The sequence below is a fragment of the Miscanthus floridulus genome, chromosome 13, assembly GCF_019320115.1.
Source record: "Miscanthus floridulus cultivar M001 chromosome 13, ASM1932011v1, whole genome shotgun sequence".
NCBI classification, from domain to species: Eukaryota; Viridiplantae; Streptophyta; class Magnoliopsida; order Poales; family Poaceae; genus Miscanthus; species Miscanthus floridulus.
The window spans coordinates 77,074,164-77,080,163 of NC_089592.1; the positions used below are offsets into that span (position 1 = coordinate 77,074,164).

Sequence of the window (6,000 nt, forward strand, 5' to 3'; positions counted from 1 at the left end):
TCATCACCAGGTACGCGAAGAACGAGAAGAACTTGACCATCGTCAGCTGGAACCCGATCATTGGGTACATGATAGACGAGAAGATCAGCAGCTGCACCAACATGTAAGGTAATTCCACCGACACCTGCAACATGTAAACCTCGGTTCATCATCCGTGCCAAGCCTGTTGCATTGAGAACAACAGGGATTATTCCTAGAATAGATCGATCGTTCAAGTGCGTTGTTACCTGAGCAATGGTGTAGGCCATGGTGGAGTACATGCCTGCCGCCTTTTCACGGTAGAGCACGACTCTCTCCATTCCCACCACTGGCTGTAGGATGCTGCAATTCATGAAACCCAGGAACAGTGCTGATCCATATACGATTCCTAGTATGTTTAGTAAATCTTGCTCATCCTTGCTGTTGCACACGAAACCCAAGTTAGATCTTAATTGCTTGGAGCATAATAGTCAAAGCGTTCCTGAAAGATAACCGTAGAACCCCACTTACACGCTTGAGCCAATTTTCCAGAATACAATTTCAAACATGATTGAAACAACAAAAGTGTTTATGAACCGGACAACATTGTGCTCTGAGTTTTTCCAGTATGCACAACTTTGCTTCCATAGGCATGCCACACATTGTGTCGTAAAGTTTTGCCAGTAACCATGAGGAAAATGTAGATCCTCTGTTTGGTTCTGGTTGCTCCAATTCATCAATTAGAAGCCTGTTCTCCCTGTAGGTGTGACCAAGAATTCCCTTAGATTCACCTCCAGCTTATTGTTTGTAGCAGCTAAAATAAAGTCATTTGCAGCTTTATGGCTGTACTACTGGGTGTACCTGTACAGGGAGGAGTTGCGATAAATTTCTGCATAGTCCACTCTGATTTCATATTCTGTTGTGTGTGAACTGATGTCTAACATCCATGCTGCTGGGTTTTGACCCTTGTCTATTATAAGGATGCCTGGTATGCCCTGTTAAAAAGTAAATTGCAATATTTTCTTCTCACTGCATCTTACAAATAAACATCCATCTCAGGCAATCTTACCTCGAAATACTTTATCATGTTGCTAGAGAGTGGACCTAGCGAACCACTGTATATGAGCTGACCGCCTCTTTTCATAAGCAGAAGCTGCAATTGGCCAAATTGAATTTGAAATTCAGAAGGGTAATTTCGTTGTAGTACCTATGCCTACTTGTACAAATGACCAGTTTACCATGTACAGTAGTTCTTTGATTGTTTTCTACTTTAGGTCAGGACTGCATTTTACTACTCTATGCTTGTCCAATTTGTTTTGCTGTTTAAGTTTGTCAAGAATCATGTTTGTTTTAGTTGTGTAATTACCTTGACACCACTCCAGCACTGGATTATCATGTTTCTCTGTTCCTTGCTGTAGTTATATTTTTGTGTACCTATTTATACCATTTGAAATCACTCATACCTCATCAAAAGATTCAAATATCTCGATGCTTGGTTGATGAATTGTGCAGACAACAGTTCGTCCAGTGTCAACTGTCTTTAGTACTGTTCTCATGACAATAGCTGCAGCACGAGCATCCAAGCCGATGGTTGGCTCATCCATGAATATGATTGAGGGACTGACCACCAGCTCCACAGCTATTGTTAGTCTTTTCCGCTGCTCGGCTGACAGGCCAGTTGCTCCTGGGATGCCTACCATGGCATTCTTCAAGTCAGTGAGCTCAACAAGGCTTATGACTTCTTCGATGAACATCTGAAATGCGTTTGAAGAGAAATCTTGTGTCAGAAACTAGTTTCCAGGCCCCAGCCGGGATAAAGACGGGGCGAGGTTGAAACACAATACACATACGTCTCTTTGATGAGGTTTAACATTTGAAGGCAGACGAAGCCATGCAGAAAATTTCAGTGACTCATAAACAGTGAGATTAGGGGAGTGAATGTCAGTCTGTTCACAGTAACCTGAGATCCTTGAGAATGTCTTCTGCTTCTTAGGGTAGCCTGCTATCTTAATAGTCCCTTCGATATATCCCCCAGTTTTCCTTCCAGCTAATACATCGAGCAATGTTGTCTTGCCAGCGCCAGTTATCCCCATCAGAGCTGTTAGTACTCCTGGCCTAAAAGCACCACTGACATCTTGCAGCAGCTGAAGCTTTTTCTCTGTTACTCCATTTTTTTGTCATCTCCTGGTGGGATATTTGCATTCTCTTCTTCAATACGTGATGGAATCATTGAAGCTACCGGGTAAGATTTTAATACATGATCAAGATATTACCTTAGGCATGTCAACAAAATAGTTGATATGATCAAAGACAAGGGAGAGGGGTCGAAACGGGAGGATAACTTGATCATTTGACGACTTGCCATTTCCAGGCATCTTCCTGTGGTACACGAAATTCACTTCAGTGGTCTTGATGTTAACTTGATGTTTGTGTGGAGCTGCAAGTTGTAAACATGGCTGATTTTTTTCTTTCATATTTAATATTGAAAAGGTCTGTGAAAGCTTGGTATACATACAGTTCATGAACTCCAATGCAAATATGCTGAAGATGTTGAAGACCAGCGAGTATCCAAATAAAATAGTGACACAAATCCAGTACCAGTGCCACTCCGTGAGCAGCCCTCTGATCTTGAGGATAGCTTCACCGACGGTGTTTGCATTGCTATAATAAAATTCCTATCAGTAACAAAAGATCAAGAACCTTAGTGTAATTAATTTGAAAAAGGATATACTACCATATAGCTAACACTTACAAGTGTTGAAATTAGTGCTTACTGTAGCCCATCTTTTGTCATGGAACTCATTGAGGGCGATTGCATTCTGTGCGTAGGTGAATGGGGACGTCCAATATCCCCAGCGCAACCATGGTTGGAGATCATGTGTTTCAGTGTACAGAATTTGTTAGCAACTTATGCCACGAAACCTTTATTATGGAGTATGTCTCGCACCCATGCTTCTGGAGTATGGAGCTAAAATTATCTAACCTTTTGATATGACAAAGCCTCCAAGTATGTTGATTGCTACAAGTGCTGCATTCGCTAGCATGTTGGCCACCACTTGCGTCCTTCCTATGGCCGCTATGAAGCGACACAGGCCTATTGACGTTTGATGCATGGCAAACAGTACCAGAAAGTGCTGGATGAACCTGATAGGGGAAGGTGCATATCCATTCACGTAGTAGGTTAAGCCTGTCCAAAGGCCTGTCTCAACAAGTGATATTGGGATGCTAAGAAGAAAAACTGAACAAAGGAGTCCCCATCCTGGCAGTGCTAGTAACTCTCTTTGTTTGTAGAAGGTGGGAAGCCGCTTTACTGTCATTGCAATTTCAGTTATGCCATTGTAGTTTACTATGACGAGCGCAATATAAAGTGCTCCCATGTACTTGTTGGCATCACCTACAGAATCATCACTCATTTTTGTTCTCAGGAAAAGTGTGGAGATCACCAAAGCCATAACAGTTATCTGTATGATCTTGAATATATGGAACGGAGAGCTTCTTTTTACCAGCAGTACATCCCTTGAAAAGCACCAGCAGTACTTCCCTTGAAAAGCATGCCTTGAAAATATTCCATCTGGATGTCCCACGACTTGCATTCACCTTTACCTCCTTGTTCTTTCCAGTATTGTTTGATCTGCACAGTTTGCCTTCTACTAGAAGAGGGAGAAAAGACGTGTGGAAGGACTCTGCGAACTTTTCAACTGAATGGTATTGATACTTATTTTGATCACCAGCCCAGTATTGCTTTTGGTCCATCTTAGAGGTTACCTGGTTAGTGATCAATTGGAGAAAACTTATTACATTATTTTGGACAAGTACGTGTATTTCAGAATACTGATATTTTGCGCTACTGTATGGAATTGTCTGGGGGTACGATCCTGGATACCCACGGCAGACTATATGGTTTGCCCTTCCAGAGGCGGTCTAGCCCACAAGACGAAGCCTTGCGGAGCATGGCGCACCCCGCAAGACATCGGAAAGATATCATGAAGATACTACAAGATCTGTTAGTATACGTCTGATCCTATGATTCCTGTAATCTGTTATTACTTTTCGGTTATCTCCTAGATCTAACCGACTTGTAACCTTGCCCCCAGACTATATAAGGCGGGCAGGGACCCCCTTAAAACACAGGCAATATTATACGATCACCGATACAAACCAACAGACCACAGGAGTAGGGTATTACGTCATGCTGACGGCCCGAACCCGTCTAACTCTTGTGTCTCTGTTGCCTTCTTGTTCTCGATTACACGCATCTTTGCCGATCAATCTACCTTCGTGGGATAACCCTCGGAAGACTGCCGACGATATTTTATCGACAGTGGCGCGCCAGGTAGGGGTGTGCGTGCTGTCTCCATGTCGAACAAGATGGTACGTTTTGCAGGCTCTTCGTCCCTCCCACAGCCCGGCCAGATCTTCACGGTCGGATCGATCTCCTGGGTCATCAACGCTGACGGAGATGGAGAGCTCATCGAGCCGGTGTAGATCGATTCTGCACCGATCACCCCAACACCTACGACTGTAGATCCGATCTCGGAACCGCCTCCGATGTTGTCTTCATCGACAATTCGTCGCCCGCTCCCCCGCTATCCGAGGAGGCAGATCAACAACGATGATCTGATCGCGTCCATCGATCAGGTTGGCCAGAACCTTGCCGATTGCCTCTCCATCGCAGAATTGACTCTGACCACTCTGGTTCAGCGCGACCGCCCTCCGATTCAGATCTGTCGGAGGCTGATTAGGAAACTCCAGGGGTTATGGCCCTACCCTTTAGGCTCACCAGCGTTGCCGCCACCTATCAAGGCGCCCTAAGGGGCAAATTCGCCGACCAGGTAGGAGATATCTATCCCCTCGCCGACCAACTCCCGCTGACTGTCAACATGATACACATCGGCCGACGCCCCGAAGCATCCCTCCAAACCATATTGGAGGAAAATCCAGACTCCGAGTCCCAGGGCTCTACAGAGACTATCGCCGAAACCACTGCCATACAACCTCCTCTTCCACCCTTCCGAGTAGGAGAGATTTTCAACGTCAGCGTCGATAGCCCTCCATGGGATAGAGAAACCAACGAAGATCGCGTCGCGCATGTCAACAGGAACACCAACCGTGCGCAACGCCGAGCAAATGAGGCCGCCATTGTGCTGGCCGAAGCTCCTCGCAACGAACAGCTCGACTCACAAGGGAGGCCACGCCCACTCCAACGCAACCTTGATGACAAATTTGTCTGTGTTGATGGCCACGACGTATACAAGACCCCAAGCGCCAACTTGGCCATGGCTGCCAATGAGCTCGCCCGGCTTCCACAAACGCCAGAAGTCGCCAAGGTCACCGCCATGCTTAAAGCGGCGCACTGCCAGGTCAACGAGATCCGATAGGATCAGAGACCTTCCTACTTGATGAGCTCGATTCACCGATCCGTCGCGCCAAGATCTAATCGCCGCCCTAGCCGAAGTTGTTTTGTCGACTAGCACCGCGACGACGGACAACCTCTCTAGGGGAGAGTTAGGGGCAACCGCATCGACTACCCTCGCCAACACGACCAGGAAGTCAACCAAGACGTCCGAGCGCACATCAACAATCTCTGAGACGCGTGACGTCATATCGACGGGCACCGTTTCTCTCGCCATGAAGAAGTACGCCACCGTCAGGAATACGAGCAAGAGTTTGGTAATCTAGACTCAGCTCTCCATCCACTCAACGTTGGTGACATCGTAGATCTCAACGACGATGATCCCAAAGGGCCCCGAGCATTCACGAGGGCACTCCGAACACTCCAGTGGCCCCGTGGTTTCAAAATCACTGGGGTGGAGCCCTACGAGGGACGGATGAACCCCACACAGTGGCTACAAGCTTATGCCACTGCTGTGGGTGCCGTCGAGGGAGATACCAACGTCATGGCGAACTATCTTCCCATCATGCTCACGCCAACTGCGATGAACTGGTTCACAAGCCTCACCCCGGACTCCATCGGATCTTGGGAAGAGCTAAAGAAGGTCTTCACCGACAACTATATTGCTACGTGTACTCGGCCGAACACCA

General features: G+C 46.5%; 1 pseudogene; it reads right to left on the minus strand.

Annotated features, from left to right (window-relative positions):
• Nucleotides 1-1,466: 1,466 nt before the first annotated feature.
• Nucleotides 1,467-2,771, minus strand: LOC136500081 (ABC transporter G family member 45-like; annotated as a pseudogene).
• Nucleotides 2,772-6,000: the final 3,229 nt, after the last annotated feature.